At 46.0% G+C, this 24697-nt stretch overlaps 1 long non-coding RNA gene across 1 annotated transcript in view; it reads right to left on the bottom strand.

Annotated features, from left to right (window-relative positions):
- Positions 1 to 14640, bottom strand: part of LOC123863523 (uncharacterized) — a 62854-nt gene extending 48214 nt beyond the window's left edge. The window contains exons 1-2 of the long non-coding RNA XR_006795577.3: positions 14536 to 14640; positions 14006 to 14082 (exon numbers count right to left, since the gene is read on the bottom strand). This is a non-coding gene — a long non-coding RNA (uncharacterized LOC123863523). The remainder of the gene's footprint in view (positions 1 to 14005; positions 14083 to 14535) is intronic.
- Positions 14641 to 24697: the final 10057 nt, after the last annotated feature.

Here is a 24697-nt window from a genome sequence, read left to right as displayed (position 1 = left end):
GGATCCATGCTGTGTGGCTCCTCCCCACTGCCCACCAACTAAATGGAATGGACAACCTAACTTAACAAATTGGATGGTATTTACCCCAGAATTCTGAAGTGAGTCATGGGTAGAAATGTGGAGCTATTATTCAGACTGCATATCCTCTCATAAATGGTCACTGCCCCAGAGGGAATGTCATATTGCCAATGGGATTTCCACCCATGTGAAGGGTTGCCTGGGAATTATAAGAGGTTGAATCTGACTGCCGTGTCTGGAATCCAGGATTCTAGGATCATGTAAATGTAGCAAACATAAGCTATTATGGGGAGAAAAGCAGAAGGACTTTAACAAACCAACCTGCTCTTAAGAGATTAGGGCTAGGCACTTGATGTAATAAGGTGTTATATGCAACTGAAGGATCACTATACTCTACCTCTGAAACTAATAATACACCATATGTTAATCAATTGGATTGAAATAAAAATTTTTAAAAAGAGATTAGGTTTAGGATCTAAGTAGGGGACTATTGAAACTCAGTGCTTTCAATTTTCATAGATTCAAGATGTCTGTGGCTGGACTTTCACATCAGAGATCAGCTTGATTCCAGAAATGGTTGTTATGGTACTACCTCATTTTTGACAAGGATCATAGGAAATAATATGGTACTATTGTTGCAACCTCCCTAGATAGAGAATATTAACAAAGGGATCTGCAGAAATCAGAAACCACTCTGAATTGAGTTTTCCTTCATCCACATTTTAATCAAAGACATGGAAGAAGGGACACTAAGTAGTGAAACCCCACTTTTATAAATGTCATCAAACATTTTTAGTCATCACGGCACCTCCTTTTCAGACCTTACTGGTTTCACCATTAGCGTTTTGTCAGATGCTCCAGGTGCCCCTGTGAGGTATGCAGAGAGAGGTCTATTGTCCCTATTTGAGACCAAGAACCCAAGCTTCAGGGAGCAGAGTGTTTATCCAAAGCTTTCATCACTTCAATCCCAGTTGGACTTTAAATCCAATGCTCTTTCCATTACACAATGTTGCTTCTAGGTAAAGAAATACCACACAAAATAATAGCTCCTACTATCTGCACACTTGTTTAGAAGTTACAAAACATTTGGACAACTCTGTGATTTGGGGAGCAACACAACTAATGGTTAAGAGCATCCTGTGTGACCCCGGGGATGCTGTGCATGGTTGTCTCATTGAACTATGGCAATGATTCTCTGAAGCGGGTGTTATTTTTCTATCTGTATATTAGGAAACCAAGCAAGGTTAAGCCAAGCAAGGTTAAGCATGGTCAGAGAGCTAGAAACTGATGGAGCTACAATTAGAATCCTGAGTGGATTTGAGTTCAAATATCTCTATCAACTCAGTGTTACAGTAGAGGAAATGGACTTAGAGATGATAATGACCCCAAATCATAGAGCTAATAAATCATAGAGAAAGAATATAAGCTGGAGTCCCCTGACTTTAAATCTCAGGAACTCGGGAGAATCCAAAAAAGTCACAACAAAGCTTCAGTTTGGGCAAATATAAAGCAGTGCTCATGAGTAAATATGCCCCAATCTCTCTAGAGTGATGGACTCTCATGTATCACAATTCAGGAAACACCCTTAGGTTTATTACATTTCACTTCCATAACCAGGTATTGAGCAAAGACCTTGCACCAGTTACAATGCAGGTGACTTGCATGGCTCTTCTCTTTCTCAAGTCTCTTAGCAATTTTTTGAAGTATTGTCTTCCTCTTTTTACAAAGGAAAATCGGTGACTTGTCCAGGGTCACACAGTAATGAGTGGCAGGGCAGAAACTGAGATCAGCTCTGACTGAACTCTAGTAGCTGCAGCTGAGGGGCTCGTGGGAATGTTAGATCTCACCAGAATAAGCATGGGAGTCAGAGGGAAAGGCATCATCCCCTGTCCAGATGAAAGCAGTGTGTGGGCTCAGGACAAATGTAGCGGCTCTATTCATGGACCTTCAAGAAAAAAAATCAGTGGAGTTGGGAGAAGCGGGGAAAAGACAGAGAATTATTCAAATCACCAATATGATAGACCTTGTTGGTATAAAGATGGACAACAAAATTAGATGTTCTCAAGCAAAAAAAGAGAAAACTGGGGGGATATGACAATGCCTGATAGAATGGAACTAGGTACTTAACCCACAAATCTCAGAAAAACAGAACTTGTCCAACCTGCCCTTACCCCAGAGTTTAAAGGAAATAAAAGGAAATACTACTTTACATAGTGGATAGCAAACTTATGAACCCAGGAGATGGTACCTGGTTGGGGGTGCAGATGCACAAATGGGTTTAAGAAGGAATTATTCAGATGCCATAAATACTCATATATTCCTCACAGGTTTACTAAAGACGTGTGAGGTCTTAGAGGTCACCTGGCCCAAACTACTGCCTCATAGGCATCCACATGCTCACCACCAATGGCCAAGAGCTCACTCTCCCTCAGGGCAAATCATTCCAGCTATTGACAGCTCTTCATGTCAAAAAGGTCTTTCTTAGCTTTAAATAAAACTTCCTTCTGTTTATTATATCCACATTGGCTCTATCTCTGCCTTTCAGATTTCACACAATAAATCTGAAGAGTCTTCCTTTTTACACCCCATTCAGGTATTTAAATCTGGCTCTTCACTCCAGGAGTTCAAAGCTGAACTGAAGTCAACGTTGTGAACAGAGATCACATTTAGCCAATCATTGTTAAGGGTGATTTTCAAAATACAGAAAGAAGAGTGTACTGTGGCATGTCCAGCTATAAGAAGGCTAAAGGACCAAGTATTGGCTGGCAATCAGGAGACCTAGGTTCTAGTCGGGTTCTGTGATTTTTTATATGAAGTCCATGTCACTGTATCTGCTACTAATTAGCAGATGGAAATTAGAAGGCAGAGACCTCACATTTCTGGACCACAATTTTGTCTCTCTCCCTTCTCTCTCTCTCTCTCTGCCTTTCTCTCTTTTAACAATCTTCTCTCCTTCAGGATCATTTTTAATTGCCTTTTGGTTATCTTTATTTTCATGCCCAACAGACAATTTATATTCAGTATGTCAGACACCAAATTCACCCCCTTTACCCCCACATGCACCCTTTTTCCCCAGCTTTATTGAGATATAATTGACACATAGTATTGTGTAAGTTTAAGGTGTTGATTTGATATGCTTATATATCTCAGTGATTACCACCATAGCATAAGCTAATACCTGTTATCACGTCACATAATTATCATTTCTTTTTGTGGTGAGGACATTTAAGATCTACTCTCTTAGCAAATTTCAAGTATATAATACAGTATTAACTATAATCACTATGCCGTACCGTAGATCTTCAAAACTTTGTCTTATAACTAGAAGTTTATACTCTCTGACCAACATCTCCCTTTTTCTCCCATCCCCCAGGGCCAGGTAATTACCACTCCCGTCTCTGTTTCTATGAATTTGGCACTTTTAGATTCCACGTACAATTGAGATCATACAGCATTTGTCCTTCCATGTCTGACATATTTTCCTTAGCATAATGCCCTCAAGGTCCATCCATGTTGTCACAAATGGCAAGATTTCTTTCTTTCTCCTGGCTGAAAAATATTCCATTGTATATAAATACTACATTGTCTTTATTCATCTGTTGATGGACACTTAGGGTGCTTCCATGTCTCGAGTGTTGTGGATAATGGACCACAGTTCTCTTAACCGTAGGATGAAGAGGTCGGACAAAACACTGTTTATTCACTCTTGTGTCTACAATTCTCTGGCTTGAACTTAATTAACCAGTAGTGGTTCTGACACCCAAATCCACTTCTGAAACTCCCTCCAATATACCGTCACTGGAAAGGAGTTTTACCAGTCCCTCAGATGAACCAACACAATCGGGTAGAAATTTCATTGACCATGATTATTGGTCACTAGCTCCCCCACCCCCCTTCCCTGTGAAAGCATGTTCATCTAAGAATAGAGCAGATTTCATCAGAATTTCGTTCATTTTCAGCTAGGCTGATTGCTAATAGCCAGAGATAAGTTAATGAGTAGAAAGCAAGCAACACACAGAACAGTTTGACATTTATTTTCAGATCTTGAACCTGATCTATGGGACAAGGACCATTCAATAGACATTTTTAGGGCCAGTGACCCTGGTCTTGTCCCTCTATGAATGGAAATTACATGAGCAAAGAAGTATCTTGTCTATGAAAAAATCCTAAGAGAATGGTGAAACAGAGCAGGGTCCCCAAGCACTGGTGCTCAAGAAGGTCACGCTAGCCAAGGAGCTGTGCTGGGAGGCACTTAGGTTTCCAGAGATTTCCAAGGTCTCCCAGCTTGATAGTGGCACCACTAAAACTGGAACAGCTCCCTTAGCACCCGATGTTGTGAGAGGTCTAACTTTATAATTTATTAAGCAGCTACTACCTGCCAGGCACTGTGCTAAGCTTATGAACACCTGCTATCCCATTTAATCTTTATTATAGTTTATATAATATAAACTCTGAGGGAGCAGGATTTCAGCTTTCTCGGGCATGATTTTATCTCACTCTCAAGAACATCACCTGGCATGTACGAGCAGCTCAAAAAATATCTGTTTAATGAATTTAAAAGGCAAATTAATAAAGTAGATATTAATATCCCCATCTTAAAGATGAAGAAGTTGAGGCTCAGAGAGATATACTGACTTGATGATTAAAAAAAAAAAAGGTTTGGAAACAGCAGAGCTGGTGATGGAGCCCAGGCTTTCTGATGTCAAGGTTAGTGCTCTTAGCAGAACATAGCTGTCTCTCAGCTTAATCACCTTAAAAACCTAAAATAAAACTGGGGTTAATCTCTCTGAAACATAAAGTAAAATTTGTGGAACAAGCATCAATTTCTTAATGCTGATCTTTTTGCCATTCAAATCCTTCACACAGAACGGATGACTAAATTTTCAGCCCACAAAAGCAACATTAGAGAGATTTAGAAGGTCCCACTAGACGTAAAACAACAACAACAACAACAAAAAACCCGCTTGCCCATTTCATAGAATCTGTGAATGTCTCTCTTTTGGAAGACATAGTCCCCCCCAAACTTCCTGTGGCCCTGGGAGAATGCTGGTGTGGGCCGTGAGTGGAATAAAGACAGAGGCTGACCTGACAGAACAGCCGGTCAGGAACTAGCGCCAGTGTGTTCCGTGGGGCCCCCGGGAGCTCTTCACCCTGTGTCATACCGCACCGGTCCCTCTCTTCCACCCCAGTCTTGCAAAGGGACAGGAGACGGCACTGGCCCTCAAGTCAGGAGCCACGGGTTCTAGCCCACGTCCCAATAGTCACTGACTGTGGGACCGTTGGCAAGCCCATTGCCTCTCTTGACTTTGGTCCCCCCACACAAAGAGAGAAGGGCTAGCCAACATGACACCAGGTCCCTTTCCTTTCTGACAGTCTCTCGTCACATTATTCCCTCTTTTCTTCCACCCAGTCACATACAACAGCACTGGTAGCCCAGAGTGGCTTTGGGGACTCCCCACCACAGCCCTGCCGGAGCCTCGCCGTGCAGGTGCATCGGGACAGTTTTCTCCTCCTGCACTGCAGAATGCTCCGATTTACCTATGCAGATGAGGCTATGAATAAACAGGGTCTGCACAAAGTGAAAAGGCCCTCATTTATTCACGTTCTTTTCAGCCTTTCACCTTCCCTAGGCCAAGAGTGGCTGAGATGAATCTCCCTTTCCAACCCGCCTCCCTCCCTGTGGGACTCAATCCCGCCTTCCACCTACACAGGTGGGACTAGGTTTGGAAAAGAAGGAAGTGCTTTGCATTTGCCAGTAGGGTTTTCCTTTTCAGAGTGTTATTTAGCCTTCCTGCTCACCACACACATACACACACACACACACACACATACACAAAACTATGGGCTTTTTTGTCATTCTAAAACTTAAACACTGGTCAGTCAGTACCCGTGGGTCTTGGAAAAGACGGGTCAGCCTTGCTGCCTAACTGGGCATTGTAGTCTCCTGTTCCTTGACCCAGTCGGGTCTGCCTGCCTTGCACAATCTCCCGACTTGAACTCACACAATGATGCCTTCTCACACACAACTTCTGGAGACTGGCAAGATTCTGGCCCATTCTTGAAGTCGCTGCTTCGGTGATGTGCTCTCCAAAGCATCTTCCCCATCTCTGTGTTTGCTTCTTCTTTACCTTACTTACGGTTACCTGTTGCCTCTTCCTCAGCCCCGTGACACACTTCGTACACATTCTTACACACACATACACACAGGTACACATTCGATAAGGTGCTCTGTCCTGATTATTTGCTACCATGCTATCTTTTACCAAGTAGACTGCGAACTTTCAGGGAGCTAGAATTGTGTCTTGCCTGTGCCGATATTCTTCACTGGACTGACTCAAGGTAAATACTAAACTGTGGATAAATTCAATAACTCTCGATGTCCACTAATGTGTTAGGCACTCTTCTTTCCATGTTTCTACCATGGGGAAGACATACGAGGCCATTTAAGGGTTAATTGGAAGCCTTATGATTCATCTGGTCCCACCCTAAGACACTTGGTCCAGCTTCTGTTGACTTCTCCTGTTACCAGCCATAAAACAAACACTGTTGTTTCCCTCGTTCCTATTTTCCTGGTCCCCTAGGTTGCACTCCTGTGCCAGGCTCTTTTCTTTCTGATCCACCTTTCTTTGAATGTATTTATTTGTATTTCCCTCCACACAACATCATCAGTTTAATTTCGGTTCTATGGTGGACTCTATTTGAAGCTTAGAAGCTGGAGCCCTTCTGTCTCTCTGTCCCAACAAGCAGTCATTCACTTGTGTCTTGATTAATTCATCCAATAACTAAAAAGCAGCCAAGACCCTGAGGAATACAAACTTGAAAATGATCCCCTTCCCTGACTCCAAGGTGATCCCAGTCTAGGAGGGGAGATAGGACATGCCCAGAGATCATCACAATACCAGGTAGATGGCAGTAACTGAGGAGCCCAGACCACCAGGGGTGATATACTCTCAGGCGTGAGGGGTCACTCCCGTGGGAGAGGGGAGAGGACAGGACCAGGAAAGACGTCATGGGGGAGGTGGCGTTGAGGTGATCCTGAAAGAATGAAGTTGGCTTTGCACTCGCAGGGGGAGTTGAGCAGGAGGAAAAAAAAAAAACCCACCAGCCGAGCCCGGAGATGGAAAAGTACAGAAACAGGCAGAGCGAATAGCTCACTCAGCTGCAGCGCTACATGCTCAGGCGGAGCACTGAGAAATATGGCTCAACAGGTAGGTTGAGATCCATGTGGGGGTGGAATGGAGCAGGAGAGACTGGTACAGGGCGACCAGTTGAGAAGCGTCTGCTGCCTTCTGGGTGAGGAGCAAGAGGGTGGTGGCAGTGAACTTGGAGGGAAGAAATGGGAGCGAGAAATGTTTCAACAGAGATGCGTAAATGCCTCCAGATCTCCTTGACTAATTCTCCTCAATAACTCATATACCCATTTTCATGGCCGGCATCATGCTACCTTCCCCACCCCCTCTCTGGAAGCTTATCTTTTTATCTTCCAGGTGCATGACTTTCTGCCCAATTACTTGTCTTCAACCCATCAGAGCAGGTCAACCGTGCAGCCCAGTAGTCTCGCTGTCACACTTGGCTTATGTAGCTCCTGTGCACGTCTCTGTTGTCTGCATCCTCTGAGAATAATCGCGCTGAGTCTCCCGTGGCCTTGCATGGATGTTCAGTCAGACAGCGAGATCCAGACAAGGACTGTAGCACAGGATGGGGGAGGATGTGCAGAGGGGTAAAATGCAGCCCTTAACGGACTTAGCTTCTCCACAGGGAGGCCGAGTGAGGACGAAGATGCCAGAGCCTGGGCAGGGAAGGGAGGTTGGGTGGAACCAAGAGGGACCCATTTTGGCCCAGGGAACCGACTCAGTGGTATATCCACCCCCCGGCCTGGGAGCTGCTGGCTGAGAAAATCAGAACTGGAAATGCAAAGGCACTGCTTTGCCTCTATGAGCAAAGTGACCTTGAGTCTCTGTCTCTCTCTCTGAGCCTCAGATTTGTTGTCTATAAAATAGGACTTATAACATCCACCTTATCTGCCCCCATCGAGCTATTGGTGAAGCTAGAATAAGGTGAGTATGGAACCACTTTGAATATGTAAAACAAGATTTCACGGGGCTTATTCTCATTCAACTCAGATCCCATTCATTAGGACAAGTACAGATAGAGAGAAAAAAGAGAAATATAGATGCCCAGAGAGCACGGCTGCAGGGTTCCCTGTTTTTCACAATAGATCTAAGACAACTGACCATATGAAGATCTAGATCAGTCTCCTCCTTGGACAGGTGAAAAAAAAAAAAAGCGCAAAGGGAATGATTGAATGGTCTATGGTCTCAAGGTGAGTCAGAGGTCAAACCCAGGTCCTGAGGATCTCAGGCCAGGCCTTCTTCCACCCCATATCCATGATCCTCCAAACTGAAGCCAAAATGGAAACCACTGGCTGTGAGACTGGCTTGCTTAGCCTCTGCATTATTGGTGAATAGTTCCATAACTGGAACTAAGGAAGAACTCCTCATGGACCAGATCAGACCCCATTTCTAGTAAACATTATGTTTAAAATCTTAGATAACCATTTCCTAAAGTCCAGTGCATTCGTGTCCTAAAAAGAAAGACTCAGTTCCAAATGTGGGATTGCCTGTCGCCCTTCTTGATTTCCTTGGGCATCAGTGGGCTCCATAGGAGAAAGGATGATTCCCCCTACTAGCAAGCAGCTGACAAGTATCAGGAGTTTTGAGGAGCCAACTCTCCAATAAACATTTTACATGTACCTCATCTTATTTCATCCTCATAACAACCCTAGGTGGTAAATAATCTCAGTATCCTCATTTTCCAGTCAAAAAAAAAAAAAAAAAAAAAAACCTGGAGACTCAGATAAGTCAAGTGTCTTGAGTTACGAGCTAGTGCCAGGTTCATGCCTAGGGCCTCTCTGAACCACAGGGAGACTGTTCATGAGGGAGCTGTGGCTTCTGCTCCACATCCTTTTTCGCATGGCTCCTACTACGTATCAGAACTGTGCAATGATCCTTTCACCCAGGAAAGTCTGTGAAATACACACTGTCTCTCTGCTTTATCCTCCAGCTCATATGTGCTGTCTTTCGGTTCATCCATCATCGCCCGAGCATTTTCTGATGATAGCACTGTGCTGGAACCAAGGGACTGAAACACACCCCTGCCTTCGAGGTTTTGAAAGCTGGCAAAGGTGAGGGTGGGGGGATACACATTGTCAGAGAGCTCTAATCAAAGAAAGACAGTTGTGTCGCCAGAGAAAGACACAGATGTGTATCTGGTGGTATAGAGGTGGGAGGGTAGAGGAGGGCACATGCCCACATAACTAGGGCACCCACGGGTTCAGGGAAGGTCAACAGGGGCAGATGGTCTTGCCTGAGGGTAGAATGCAGGATGAGGAGGGGCTGGAGTTCAAGCCAGAAAGTCTGGGACTGGTGTTCAAAGGACTCTAAGGGGCTTCCTTCTTCTGAAAGGTTGCCAGTTCCAGATCAACCCAGATGTAGATGGCACCCATTTGTGGGGAACCTCAGTTTCCCCTTCTGTACAATGGAAACCATGAATGTCGCCTATGAGGGACCTGTGTGAGAGTGGGGCAAGGGGAAGTAATAGCAGAGTGCATTGATATTCTCTAGGGTAGGTTGGAAAGGAAATGCAAATCACAGATATTTATAATTGCAGCAAACTGAAACCCAAAAGATATTGCCGCAGGCCGCCAAGCATTCCCGCTGGAAATCCTGAGAACCTGCTACCTTGAGGCTGTGCCCAGATCCCAGCTGGAAGTAGACTTATCTCTTCTCAGCTCCTGCCAGGCTGTTCCTCATACAACAAACATTAAGTTCCCCACATAACTCTACCTACAGAGGAGGAAGCTCCACACCCTTCTGTCTTCTCTTTTCAAAGAACCAAGCTGAGCCCTAAACTCCCAGGTCATGACAAGCTACTTTTTTGTCCTCAGTGCCTCACCAGGCAGCCCTGTCAAAACTAGACCCCCAGAGCTGGGAACGGCATGACTTGGGAAACATCGTGGGGTCCCACTGGTCTCCTGAGCCGGCCCCTGATTCATGGAGCCTCCCCTGTGGCAGGCTTGTGCTAGGCATCTGAGGAGCTCAGGAGAATGGCAGGAGGGCAAGGACTGGCCTCAGAAGGACAGGTGGGGAACAAGGTCCTAACCTCAGCACAATTTCCTCTTCTACCAAAGGGAGGGAAAGACCACATTGATTTCAACTTTTTTCTTCTTTTAAAAATGTCAACGGGTCCCTTTTTTTCACATGTTATCCTTCATGGGACTCCATGTACATAGCTGGAGAGCACCTGTGGGTGGCCTCCTCAGGCATTTCAGAGGGATTCTAAAATAGTGCTTCTCAGACTTTAATGTCCATAAGAATCTGAGTGGATCTGGTGAAACACAGATTCTGACTTAAAGATCTGGGATAGGACCCAGCTGACATTGATGCCGGTGATCCATGGACCGCATTGGAAATAGCAAGTGTCTAGAGCTCTAAGAATTGGTTGAAACCACTGTCTTTAGGAGAGAGAGACAATGAGCCTCCCCTTACCCCATCCCTGGAAATATTAAACCAGATTTCCTGGATTAGATTCTCCTTCTCTGGATTGAACTCAGTTTCTGCAATCAACTCCAAACCAAGATCCTAGGATGACCTCCTCCTTACCTCCCTCTTGCTCTGGGTGTCTACCATCTCTACAAGGCAGTCTGGGAACATTCCTGAGAGGTGTGGCCATGAGGAAGAGCTCTAAGCCACATCGTTCTAACAGAAAAGTATAAAAGGTTAAGGTAAATCCTCTCTAACCCACCCACCACCTTAACACACAGAGAGATCAAATCAGTGTTCTCACTGGCTCTTGAAAAGGATGGCCTTGTGACAGCCACTTTCTCCCTGCCCTCTCGTGACCCCAGCAGATGAATGACGGAAGTCATTTTCCTCACAGAGTCCCTGTCCCTTAGGCCCAGCCCCCTCGGGACTGAGATGCTCCCACTGAAGTCAAAGGTATTTTTAGCTCTGCTCATGTGGGACCATGCTTGGCCAATCCTCCCTGGACATCAATCTTGGATTCCACAAATGCCAGCTCTTCTAATCCAGGAGGCACAGAGGCGACAGAGAAATCTGAGTGCATTGGAAAATGAAGCACATGGCCTTTTGAGGATTTTGTCCATATGCTGCGTGTGATAAAAACAACAACAGTAACACCTAATGCTCAGAAAATACTTCAGCATTTATAGAGCATTTCCACTGGCTTGGCCTCATTTGATCTTCCCAAGAGGCTTATGGGAAAGATAAGGCAAAAATGATTCTTATTGGGCAAATGGGTGGCTCAGATGGTTAAGCATCTGCCTTCTGCTCAGGTCATGATCCCAGGGTCCTGGGATCAAGTCTTGCATGGGACTCCCTGCTCCTTGGGGAGCCTGCTTCTCCCTCTGCCTCTCTCTCTCACTCTCTGTCTCTCATGAATAAATAAATAAAATCTTTTTTAAAAAATGATTCTTATTGTATTTAAAAGAAGGGCCAAGTAACTTGGCATGATGACAGAGCCAGTAAGTAGCAAACTTGGGTCTTCAGCCTCCAGGTCCAAATCCAGTGCCCTTTACAGGATCCCCACACAACTCCAACCTTTTGCTTCTCCTTCTAGCTTAGTTTTGTTTTCTGATGAAATATTGCAAGGAGCAAAATCTGCAGACTTTCATGTGAAAAGCCTGGGGTCAGAAGTGCTTTTAAAAAATGGAAGACTGGAAGCAAGGAAGAAAGAGGCACGCTGTATCAGTCACGGTTCTGGGACGAAGCAGAAGACATGCTCAAGAGAGGGTGACCAAAGAGAGATTAGTTAAAGAATAATTTATACAGGTGTGGGCAGGGTTAAGGAAAACCAAGAGATGGTGAGGCATACTGGGGCTAACAACAACTGGGAGCTGCTACCAGTCCACCATCTGAAAGGACAATGGGAGAGGCAGTTCCTAGGATCTGGCAGCCATGCCGGAAAGCTGCAGCAGAGGGCTGCTGACAGGAGCTGTGGCCTTCCATGCAACATGCAGCCACCGCTAATCTACAGCCAGCAGAGAGGGGGATGTGGGAAGATATGTCTTCACTTCCCCCTCTTCCCACCCTCCGATTACCTTATCAGTGAGTACAACCAGAAGCCAGAGGGCATGGAAATCTACTGATCTCCACAACGTCCACCTCCTGAAGAGGGGTAAGAGAAGGAGGAGGATGGATTTGGAGGGTCAGATAGAGAACACCAGGCACACAGCTACTCTAGCCAAGAAATTGGTTGCAGTGGAGGTAGAGGGAGGGCAGACATAACAGCGTCTGAGGGGCTGGATTTTGAAGAGGAGGCAGTAGCCAGGTCCTCCAGAGTGGAGTTACCCCAGAACCCAGCTGTCACTCCCTGGGGCCACTTTGGCCCTGAGTATCAGGAGAACGTGAGCGCGCGCGTGCACGCGCACACACACACACACACACACACAAGCAGACTAATAGCTCCCAAGAGGCCCAACCAACCCCATAGGCAGGGTTGGCTGTCTTCGAACCTGGGTTTAAATCCCAGTTCCTCCATTTTGCTTTGTGTGACCCTAGGCAGTGCATTTAATGTCTCTGAGTCTTGGAGCCTCACCTGTGGGGCGAGTGCTGCCTGTCCCAGGACAGATGGGCACCATACACACTGAGAAGCACACCAGGTCAGGATGTAAGAACGTGGTAAGAACACCACACAAGGAAGTCATGTAAGAATGCGGTGGAGTCTAAATGGTCTGGACCATCTATGCCTCATTTGCTCTCTGTAAAACCCAGCTCCTCATACCTAGACTTGAGGCAGGGTAAAGCCAAAGAAGTCCCGGAATCACCATGTCAACCTTCTGCTGTCTAAAAAGAAGAAATAAGAAGTGTCATAGTAGGTGGCAGAGATGGGACCAGGAGGTGTCCTCTTATGGCCTCATGGCATGCCCCCACTGTCCTTGTCCCTTGCACATGACAGTCAGTGGGACAAAGGATGAGGAAGTGTCTTGTCAATTGTACCAGTGGTGGTGATCATTTCAGTTAATAGCAATCTTTCCCCCATCAACCTATCCCAGGGAGGAAAAGTCCCATCATTAACCATGTCTTCAAGGGTACTAAAAAGTGTGATTATTTGACCAGGATAAGGCACAAGAATACCCAAAAGCACACCATCAGGGGTGTTCATCTGAGTCAAGATAGAAGAGGACAGGATCCAGAGGCCACAGGTAAGTTGTGATGGGGGGCAGGTGGCACAGAAGACCAGAGCTTGATATGCTCCCTACAAAGGAAGGAAAGCTTGGGTGGGGACCCAAGAGGGGACATAAGAGTCCCAGCCCCAACTGGCTAGAGGAGAATTTAGGTAGAGGAGGAAAGCCCAATGCTGAGCAGCTGATGGGCTCCCCCAAGTCCTCCCTGAGAGCAGGCAGAATTGGACCCCACTCTACAGGCCCCTCCTTTAGCAGGCAGACCCTGATGGGCAGGCTGCAGCAGACCCCTCCATCTGTGGATTCCTCAGGGGAGAGTTTGTTTGTTAAAAGGGGATCACATGCCATGTTGCAGCTTTTAATCTCAAAGCCAAGGGGCGCCTGGGTGGCGCAGTCTGTTAAGGGTCTGACTCTTGGTTTCCACTCAGGTCCTAATCTCAGGGTCGTGAGATCAAGGCCTATGTTGGGCTCCATGCTCGGCACAGAGTCTGCTTAGAGTTTCTCTCTCTCTTGCCCTCTGCCGTTCCCCCCTGCTCTGTCTCTCTCTCTCTCTCTCTCAAATTAATAAGTAAATCTTAAAAAAAATTTTTTTAAATAAATAAAAGCCAAAATCTTAACTCCTAGTGAAGACCTCCAGCTTTCAGAATGTCTGGACCAGCTCACACCCCACAGAGCTGATTCTGTTCTGCTTCCCTCCTATTGCCCATCTCTTCAAATGCCCTCTGTCCCACCATGTCCAATTGTTCTTCCATACACCCATTGAACAAATGTTAATTGAACACCTACTGTGGGTCAGGCACAGTGCTTATCATGAGGAATATCCTGAGGAACCCTGCCGCACAGATCTGGCCATCCAGACTTGGCTGAAACAAATGTGGGAGCAAAAGCTGGCTCAGTCCAGAGTCCAGTGCTGAACAAAGTCATCTGCTGCTCCTGGAAGGACCATCTTCAGCACAGATATCCTAAACAGAACTGTACATAGTATATCCAGAGAGCCCAACCCTCTCTAAGGACGAAGGTAGTATAGGCTTATCTCAGAATATGGGAGGTAGTTGGACTCCCTGGGGACAATTCCCAGCTCCACAGCCCGGTGAACAACCTTGGGCAAGTTCCTTCACCTGTCTGAGACTCCTTTTCCTCCTCTGGGTGATGGCAGTCATCACAATACCTCCCTCATGGAACCATGATGAGAATTAGGGTAATATATCTCGAGCTCTGAGAACAGTTCCCGGGATGGCAGGTACTCAATAGTCACCATTACTGATGACCTGAGGCCAAGGGGGGGGGGGGGGCATGACTCACCGAATGTCTCTCACCTAGTTAGGAGCAGATGCAGGGTTGGAACATAGATGCCCCAACACCAGGCCAGTGTTCTTTCCACTGCATCTCCTACCTTCCCACCGGGGAATCTGCAACGTGAATTTAGCTATATCCCATTTGAATGTTTAAACAAACAAGGAAATTTGAGCTTGTATTTCTATACAGAGCCTTTCTTATTTGGGCCACTAGAAAGATTATATTTCTTCCACTCAAGTAACCCCATTGCCAACAGCCAATCACCTGCCTCACCCTCCTTGCTAAAGAAACTGAAGCCTCTGATTCCATGGCCAACACATAGGGCCAAGTGTTCCCTGCCGGCCACATCTCGCTGAATCACTGTACCCCCTACATCCCAAATCTTCACGGTTACTTCCCCATCCCACTTCTTTGCTTAGATTGAGAACTGTTTTCACAATCCCACCGGGTAGAGGTTACAAATAGGTGCGATATCTGCTAGTCCTTGTGTGAAGATCTGGGGCCCTGCAGTGGATCAGTAGATCTTATTCACAGGGAGGTGGCAAGCCCATGCCCCAACTCAGTGAAATTAACAGTCGTAGGGGATTTGTGTCACACCAAAGCATATTTAACAGGCCACTGATAACCACTTGCCAATTCCACTGAATCACAAAGTGTTAGAGCTTGGTGCAACTTTAGAAATGATTTGCTCTGATCTCCGTTTCTCTTGTAGGCCTTGTCAGAGTCTTAGCATGGAAATTAGAACAAAAAGTAACCAAATGTTGGGGTGCAGAGTTTGGACCTGGTAGCCAAACTACCTAGGCTCAACTCTGGTTCTAGCCATTATCATGAGGCCTTGGCCAACCCACCTCCCATCACTGTGCCTCAGTTTTCTCATCAGTAAAATGGAGTAAAAGTACTTACCTTAAAGGACTGTTATGAGACTTGAATAAGTTAATAACTAACAAAGTGCTTAGAAGAGTGCCTGGTACATAACCGAGCACTATGTGTTTATAATAAATAAACTAAGAAGACAGGACCTTCTGTGAGTCTCAAACAGTTATACACCCACTGTGGGTGCCTTCAGATTGGATTAGATAGTTTCTCGGGGCCCCTTTATTTTTCTATCCTGGTGACGGCATCCCTTGCTGGGATGGGTGGGTCTGGAAATCCCACCCTGTGCCGCTCTCCGAGATGACAAAACAGCTCTTTGGAAGCACCAAGAAGAACATGGTCGCAGAGGTATAACTCACCTTGCTGAGGCAAAGACCTCTGTGACTTTGAGTTTTGCCTTGGCCTTAGCCAAAGTCATTGCTGGAAGCTGCTAGGGAGCTTGGAATGGAGAGTGTGCCCACCGGCAGTCTCGGGGGGCTTCTGACGGATATCACTGCGCTGGCATTGCTGGGCACTCTTCACTGCCTGCCCTCTGCCCTGTCTCTCTCTGATCCACCTCCTGTTTGATCTCTTGAAGGTGGCTGGGAACTCAGGATCCTCCCTTTGCTTCCACCCAGGCATTCTCCTTTGGAGTCTGATTACGTTAAAAGAACACTATGATTCATTTGGTGCCGCTGCTCTGGGGGGTTGGAAGCAGGGACAAGAGAGTGATGGGGAAAGGGTACAAGTTGGACGTGCACAAAGGGCCCAGATTTGGAGGATGCTCTGCTCACTGCGGATGAGGAAAGAGTGCCAGCCCCTGCACTGGTGCCTGTCATGGACCCGAGGGACAGGAAAGCTCCCCCGATGCCTGCAGAACCTCAGAGGAACATAGTCTGTCTTCAGGCACCTTATTCTCCATTGGCTATGCCATTGATGGTGATAGCAGGGAGACAGTGGGCAGATGTTCAGGCTCAGGTTGCTCCTCTCCTTCCCCCCGACACCCCTAACTCCCATCCTTCAGCCCAGTCTCTCAGCCCGACCACTGGCCGGCAGCCCACCTGCACTCCCTGCTAAGTTGGAGCCAGCTTCTCATTGTACCATTGTCCTGCTCAAATTCCCGGTCTCCCCGTGGCCTCCAGGACAAGGTCCAGCTGCTCAAGTCTCAATCATCTTACCCCCGCAGCTGCCCTGCCCAAACAAAATTATGCCGTGCTTTGTCACTCCAAGCTGTCATTCTATATCCTACAGTAGGAATACCTCACCTCCAAACTTGAGTAGAAACCACGAGCTTGGATCATCTACTCACTGGGTGGCCTTCAGAAAGTTACTTAACCTCTCTGAGCCTCGTGTTCTTTGTCTACAAAATGATGCTATCCAAGAGAGAAGGGCTTTTGCGTAGAGGTACTATACAAGGGTTTAGCCCAGTACCTTGAACATACTAAGAGCTCAGTAAAAGTTGGTTATAATAATAGCCATAATAATAAAGATGATGGGCATGATTGTTCTATCTCAAGTCATCACAGACTTCTGTGAGCTCCCAACTGAGCGCCACTTCTCCTTTGTTTGAAGTCTTTCTGAATTTGTGACCGTGCTCACATTCTGCATGGTATTATCGTGGTTTTCCCACTTACCCTGTCTCTCCTTTTGGAAGCAGGAGCTATGACTGACCTCTGGATCCTTTGTCTTATCTAAAAATGGATCCTGGTGTTTAGTAGGTGCTCAGTAAAAGTTTCTTCCATTTGGATGTTCCCCTGGGCCCTGGAGGGAGGGCCAGAGAAAGTCGATGGTGCTCCTGAACTGCTCAGGAGTAATGGGTCCCTCTTTAGAAGCGAGACAGAGTTGCTCACTGTGGCACTGGGCCTGTGAGGGCACGTGGCACAGCCTGGGCAGCCACAGGGACCAGCTCATGAACTGTGCCCTCATGCCCCACACCCTACTTCTCAAAGCCTGGACCGGTGCTGTGGTCAGTCACCAGAAAGAACAGGGGAAGTGTGTGCAAGAGGGCAAGTGCTTTTGTCACTGAGACTCTGCTTGGGAAATGGGAGAAGTGGAGGGGAAGAACTCCTATGTTCTGAGGCTTGCAGAAGGAAAATGGGGTAGGAAGGAAATGACTTGGGCTGTCCCCAGCTCAAAAGGAAGACACTGCTCCTGTGTGTGGAGTTCATCAGGGAAATTCTCCTCCGCATTACACGGAGCTCCACAGCTTGATGAGGGTGAACTCAGAGGGCTCCCAGCTCTCCGATTCATCTGAACCGCAAGCCTGGGTTGGCAGGCACACAGTTGCCTCTGCCCCAAGCTGACCTTGTTTGAAATTCCCCATGTTGCCATCATGGTCACAGGACTCAGTCACCCTGGGCCGTAGGTCAGTTCACTCACAGTTGCTGTCCTCTGTGAATTTCAATCTGAAGAGACAGGCTGGCCTGTCCCCCACCTCTCAGGAGCCTGTATCTGAAGCTAGTCCCAGGGATCAAGCCGTCTATTCTGACCCCAGCCCCGAAAGAGAGGGTCACACGACCAGGTGGTGATGGAGCCAGGGCTTGAACGCAGAACTCCGCTGCTCAGTCCAGCGTACTGTCTACTCCCCGCCAAGATGCCCCCCTGGGCTGTTCACTCCAAGGACATAACCCACGAAGAAAGGAGGGGTTGTGAAATACTTCCACTGGAAGCCCAGGGCTGGCTGAAAGCCCAGATGGCTCTCTCTCTCACCCCTCCTAACCTAGTCTCAATTCCACAGTTTTCATTTCACTCATTTGTGTTAACCCTTCTTCTCCATGAGGCTGTGGACTGCCTTCCAAGGAGCAGCTCCTGAGAACAGCTGAGCTGACTTCTGCTTGCACCTTCCCGGACACCTGACTGGCAAGACCTTTGCATTGAGCAATCACCTTGTGCAAACTGACTCTTCCTTGCCCTTCATCATTACTCGGCAACTCTGCAAAACAGTAACTGAACTGTTTATTTGTACTTCAAGCTCAAGATTGAAAAGCTAGCTTTGTATTTCTTTCTTTCCCTTGAGGAGGTTACTAGGGACCTATGGGATTTCTGGTCTTTGACTCCTAACCAGTCACCTTAATCTTCTGCTAGCCCCCAGTCTGTGCCAGGTGACACAGGATGTGCCGGGGAGGAAATATGATATCCCTCCAGAGGGAAGATGCCCCCAAATGGAGACTTACCATTCACTCAACAGCACCCCCAACCACCCATCCCCATGGCCACCAACCAACACTCGTTTCCATTGCATCCAGCCAGCCTGGGGCATTCTCTCCTATGTTCGTTCTGAAGTTTTATAGTTTACAAATCATTTTAGCCTCATTGTAAGTGATGTCCAGGTCCTCTCTGAAGGATAAGCAGGACAGGTGTTCAGATTAGAGAAGTAGCTAATCCTATATATTTATGCACGTAACTGGAACTGATCTGAGCAAGTTTACATGGTTAGAAAGCAGTACAGTCAGCCCCCTGACCCCAAATACACTGCCCATATGGTCTTTCTTTTCCCAGCTGCTTTCCTTATTATCCATCTCACATACCCAACAAAAGGAGCTTTTTAGAACACCAGTTTTCTCACACTATCCTCACCTTCACAAAGCTTCCGAGCCTCCTAAATGCCTGCAGAATAAAATCACGATGATTCAGCTGGTATTTCAAAGTCCTCCATGCTGTGACTCCAAAGTGTCCCCTCAACATTAATTCCATGGCTTCAGTTTGGCAGATCTTTTTTGAATTTCCTACAATGCGCTGTGTACTTTAAACCTTTGGGCCTTTATCCTGTTGTCTCTCTAGACCTCCCCATGTTTCGACCCAGATGTACCCTCTCAGACGCTGCTTTACTAGGGCTTCCTCCTGCTAAAAGTCTCTCCTGGAAAGCCTCGGCCCACAGTAAACTCTACCTTGTGAAATTCCACAGACTGTGTCTACCACACTGCTCTCTGGACTTAGGGAGCAAACCTGCATCAGATAGAAATTGAAGCCCGACTCTACCATCTGTCTCCACCTCAGCCCAAGGCTGGCTGGGCTTTGCATGCTAGAAAAGGGTCATCACATGCATCTGTTGGTGGCTACCTACTAAACATCAGGTTCAGGAAGAGTCTGGGGTAGGATCTGCCTTCTCATGACTAAACAAGAAGCACAATAGAAAAAATTGGGGGTTAAACATTAAAAAACCCCTCCTATTCCATCCCTAAATTATTAAATGTGCCCTTCTTTGTCAAAAGAGGAGGAAGGAGGAGCGCCTGGGTGGCTCAGTCGTTAAGCGTCTGCCTTCGGCTCAGGTCATGATCTCAGGGTCCCGGGATCGAGTCCCGCATTGGGCTCCCCGCTCTGCAGGAAGCCTGGTTCTCCCTCTCCCCCTCCCCCTGCTTGTGTTCTCTCTCTCACTGTGTCTCTCTCTGTCAAATAAATAAATAAAATCTTTAAAGAAAAAAAAAAAAGAGGAGGAAGGAGAAAGGGAGGAGGAGGAATGTATGGAGAGGGATAGCTCAAGTGCAGACCCAAGGAGCCTGATTCCCATCTCTGGCTCCTACAATAAGCATAGAGCACTGGGAATAGAGTCCTTATACCATTTCACATCAGAGCATCTGATTCCTCAACTGGAAAATGTGTATGATTGCCCCTACTCAGTCCATCTCACTGGGTAATAGATGTAAATGTGCTATATGAAGGATGGTTAATTTCCAAAGCCCGGGCCACTCCCTTCTCCCCAACCCTGCCCAGTGTCTTTCCTCTGTGAAAATCCATGAGACCTTTTGGGTCCATAGAAGAGTGAACACTCCCTTTTGTACCTTTTGCTGTTGACTGATGGCTGTCTGATGCTGGAAATGTCCCATGACCCTCGAGCTATTATTAGGGCTTGTTAAATTGGCAAAGGGAGACTATAAACAGGCAGCACAGCCATCACCAAACTTCTGGTGTCTCATTTCAGGAACCAGTTTCAAAACAAAACCTTTCCTTTAAAAGAGAGCGCATTTTGGTAGCTCTTCCCAACAGACTGAAAGGAAAGGGAATTATACTTTGCAAGATTAGGGAATTTGTCTCCCGTGAGTTTGTTCAGCCTCAGTCCTTAACGCCGGAACATTTGTTCCAAACTGCTACTTAAGCCTTGAAGTTCAGCCAAGTTGGGTTGACTTCAGGGTGCCTTCACTGCCGGTTTGTCTGAGCTTCAATGCCCTGCCCTGGGACAAATGGCCATGACTCCAAAAGGGGCAGATTTTCAAGGAACAGCAACAAGATTAGGGGAGGGAGGAGTTTGGGGCTGAGGGGTTCCAGGGATTTTGCTCCTAAGTCCATGCCTCCCTCCAAGTTACCCATGGGAAGGTATACATCCCACATTCTCATCTGAATACCCTTGGCTTTCAGGATCCGGTGGCCCGGCAGGCTGCTATGAACCTTCCACATAACCTTTCCCCTCCCTTAACACACATTTGCAACCTCGCTTCATTTACCATCCCCACCTCCTCTAAAGAAGCCAAGATATTTTAAAACCCTTGTTTTGATCTTCTTTGCATATCAGTTACACTATTTCTGAGCGTATTTATTTTTATTTTTTTTTTCCGGTGGTGAGCCCGTTGCTTTGAGCCCTCCACTCGCACGTTTCCACTTCCTCTCACTTTCCTGTGCACTGCTATAGCCTCAGGGCGTGTGGCTCAGGCTAAGCTGGATGGTTCTCATGTGTCTGTGGCCTTTGATGGAGGCAGGGGAGGTCGGTTCTCCTTCTGCTGGCGCTCCATTGCTCCTGACATCTGCAGAGGCAGGATGAAATTTCAGTTATGTTGTCCCTGCCTCATTTCCTAAGGACATAGTTCTGACTACTAGTCTGATAAGGACGGGGCCTGGACTGGGCATGAGGGAGAGCAGAATTTTAGTTCCAACTTTGAAGTGACCTTGAGAAAATCCTCTACCCTCTTCAGGGTTGACTTAACATTTCTAAAGCTCCTTCTGGCTCTAACTTTGGAGGATTCTAACCAACATCAGGATACTGCTCTATCAACTAACAAAATAAGCTCTTTATTGAGGATCAGCTTAGGGCCAGGTTCCAAGAAGGACATGTTGGGAGATACAGGGATGACTGAGATGTCCTACTCTCAAGGAGTGATAAGGTCTTGTGAAATGTGTGCAATATGACTTGTGAGAAGCCCAAGCTAAACCCTGCCAGTGGGTCATTACATATGCCTAAGTCCACATGCTTCCCAGCATTTTTCATATCACAGCATACTTAGAAAACGGTTATTATTTGTACAGCATACTGGGCAAATGAATAAGGCTGCTCTTGCCTGGTGGTAACCCCCCATTAATCTTGGCTGTACTCGGCCTTTCCTGGCCTTCCAAAGTCTGGGGAGACAATATTTGGGCCCAGATTTGGGACGCTCTGATTGAAAGGATTGTGACAACTCTTTGTTTAACCAGAAAAGCAATGGTGTCCTGGCCTATAGAAAAAACACAAAATTCTAGAGAAGGACGAACAGGTAGGAAGGTGACTTCTGAAAGTAGATCATGGGACTCAGGTAGAGAATCCCACATTTGCCAACTCTGTTCCCTTGGGATACACTGAAGCTCAGTTTCTCTGTCTTGGAAATGGAAATAGTAATATTCTCAACCTCTATAGGACTAAATAAGGTAATGCACCTCAGCATGTTCTAAAGATTCAATAAATGTTACCTATTATTATTATGGCCAGCACAAGATAGGAAATTAAAAGTCATCTGGTCTAATCCTCTCCTTTGAGAGAAAAGGAAACTTTGACTTGACCAAAATCATGCAGCTTGTTAGTAGCTGAGCTGACACTAGAGTCCATGTCTTCTGATTTCAGTCCTATGCTTTCATATAATAAAGGGAATGATCTATCTCTGTGTTAAAAAGCATCCAACTTCCAAGTATTGAGGGTGGGTCCTCCTTCCCTGATGACATTTTGAAGACTGGACTATTCATATTTGTTTTAAATTCATTTACCAGTGACCCTGCCTTAGGAGCAGGCATGAATGAGATGACCTTCTAAAGGTTTGCCTCATATTCCAAGTGAGTAGCCAAGGGCCAGATTCCTGGACTTCAGAAGTAATGGGAACGGGCCTGGCTACACATCTGGCAATGCCAAAGGCACCAGGTCATCAATCCAGAAGTCCCATTTTACATGTGAACATACTGAATCTCTGCTTCACTCAGACCCACACATCATGTTCAACAGCAAAACGAACACTAGAACTTGGATCTCAGACTTGCTGCAGGTGCCCTTTCCACAGAGCTCACAAAGGGAAATAGGATTTAAGACTCATTGTCTGCATGCACTGATCATGTCACCCAAACCTATAAACATGCTGACTTGCCCTGCAAAGTCAATTACTCATTTAGATGTGTTTTCTTCCTTTCTTTTTCTCCTACCAGCCACAAAGGATGGAGGCAACTTATCGGAAATACAATAATGAATAACGAAGTGTGCATAAAAATAAATTCTAGTATCTTAGACCGGGATATCCAGGCCTGTACTGTCCAATGTAGTAGCCAGCAGGCACGTGTGTCTATTTAAGTTTGAATTAAGAAAAAAATAAATACAATAAAAATTTATTTCCTCAGTGTCACTGGCCACATTTCAAGGGCTCAACAGCCACATGTGGTTAGTGGCTACTTGTTGGGCATTGCAGAGACAGAATATTGCCATGTTTGTAGAAAGTTCTGTTGGACAAAACTATCTAGATAGGTAACCAGGTCCTACAGTCCTACACGTTTGCAATAATTAAGGTAAAATTTTGGCTCTAAGCTTTGCGCTATTAAGCCAAAAGAGAGAGAGGGAGAGAGAAAGAGAGAGAAACCAAAGAAAAGCCAGTTGTGTCATGACCAGTTTCTCAAGGGAAGCAAAGCTTTTTTAGCTCTTAGACCTAAAAGAATTCCTCATAGAGGGCCATATAGAAAAGATTACTGAGTGACAGAGCAAATGATGTCTTCAGAAACCCCAAGGGACAATGTAGTCACAAATATCAATGTCAATTTTTATACTGATTCACTACTAAAGTTGAGGGTATAATTCACTAGGATTTAACTAAAGGAAAACTCTCCTCTTGGCGGGGGGCAGGGATAGAGGTAGAATATTCATTTACTTGGTTCTAGAGAAGAATACCTTAGCAACATCAGTCAGGTGAATTTGTCTACTGGAATGACATTTGTTCTGAGGCCAGAATGACAAGATGAAGTAGCCATCGGAGATCTGGAAGAAGATCATCCCAACAGAAGGAAAAGCAAGTGCAAAGTTCCTCAGATTGGAAAGTATTGGCAGATTTGAGGGAGGAAAACAAGCCACAAAATGTGAACGTTGTGGATGAAATATTCACAAAATGTAAACATTGTGGATGAAGCCCAGAGTGAAGGGAGATGATGCTGGACAAGTAGTCAAGGGCCAGGCCCTATAGAGTTTTATACTCATGGTAAGAGAGTTTAGCAGACAGGTGACATTATAACTTATGGTCTTAGAAACATTATTCTGGCTACTACGTGAAAGGTGAGTATAGGGGAAAAAAATCTGGACACGAACAATGTGATGATAGCTTGAAATAAAATGGCTAGCAGTAGAGATGATGAAAAATAATCTAAATTGGCATATATTTTAGATCTAAGGTCAATAGGACTTGCTGATGGATTAAACATGGGGTTTAAGGGAAATAAAAATAAATTAGAACGACGTGGGTATATTCTCTGAACAAATATGTGGGTGGTTCAGGACAACTTACTCAAGGGAAGACTTGGGAAGGAGGAACTGGACGTGGGGGAGGGGTACATCAGTTGTTTGGTTTGGGCGGTAGTTTGTGTGAAATGCCTGTTAGATATACAATCATCGTTATCAAGTCTGGAACTCAAGGGAGAAGTCAGGTGGAGATAGAGATTTGGAGTTATCTGCATATAGATGGTGTATTAAAGCCATGAGACCCAATGAGTTCATCTGGGAAGAGTTTAGACAGAACAGAGACAAGAACCTCAGAGCACTCCAAAATTTGATGTAGAGGTGGAAGAGCCAGACAAGGAGACAGGAGGGTAAGGTCAAACCAGGGGAGAGTGGAATCACAAAAGCCCAGAGAAAGAAATGTTCAAAAACGTACCAGGGATCGACCATGTCCAACTCTAAACAGTCCAGTGAGTTGAGTCCATGTGAGTTTTAGAAACAGGTAGATCATTGGTGACCTTGATAAGGGCTGCTTAAGTGGAGTAATAGGATCTGGGGGGAAAAAAATGGAAACAGAGTTGAGGAGAGGATGGGAGCTGAAGAAGAGGAGACAGGGAAAGTAGATCTTATTTTTGAAGTTTTTATAAAGGCATCAAAGAAAGGGGTGGAAGCTGGAGGATGAAGGGAGAGTT

This window comes from Mirounga angustirostris, unplaced genomic scaffold (genome assembly GCF_029215605.1).
Source record: "Mirounga angustirostris isolate CCGP_5_RB_7025 unplaced genomic scaffold, mMirAng1.0.hap1 SCAF_1, whole genome shotgun sequence".
Lineage (NCBI taxonomy): Eukaryota > Metazoa > Chordata > Mammalia > Carnivora > Phocidae > Mirounga > Mirounga angustirostris.
The sequence above is the reverse complement of the archived record's forward strand: the minus strand, read 5'-3'. Positions and strand labels throughout refer to the sequence as shown.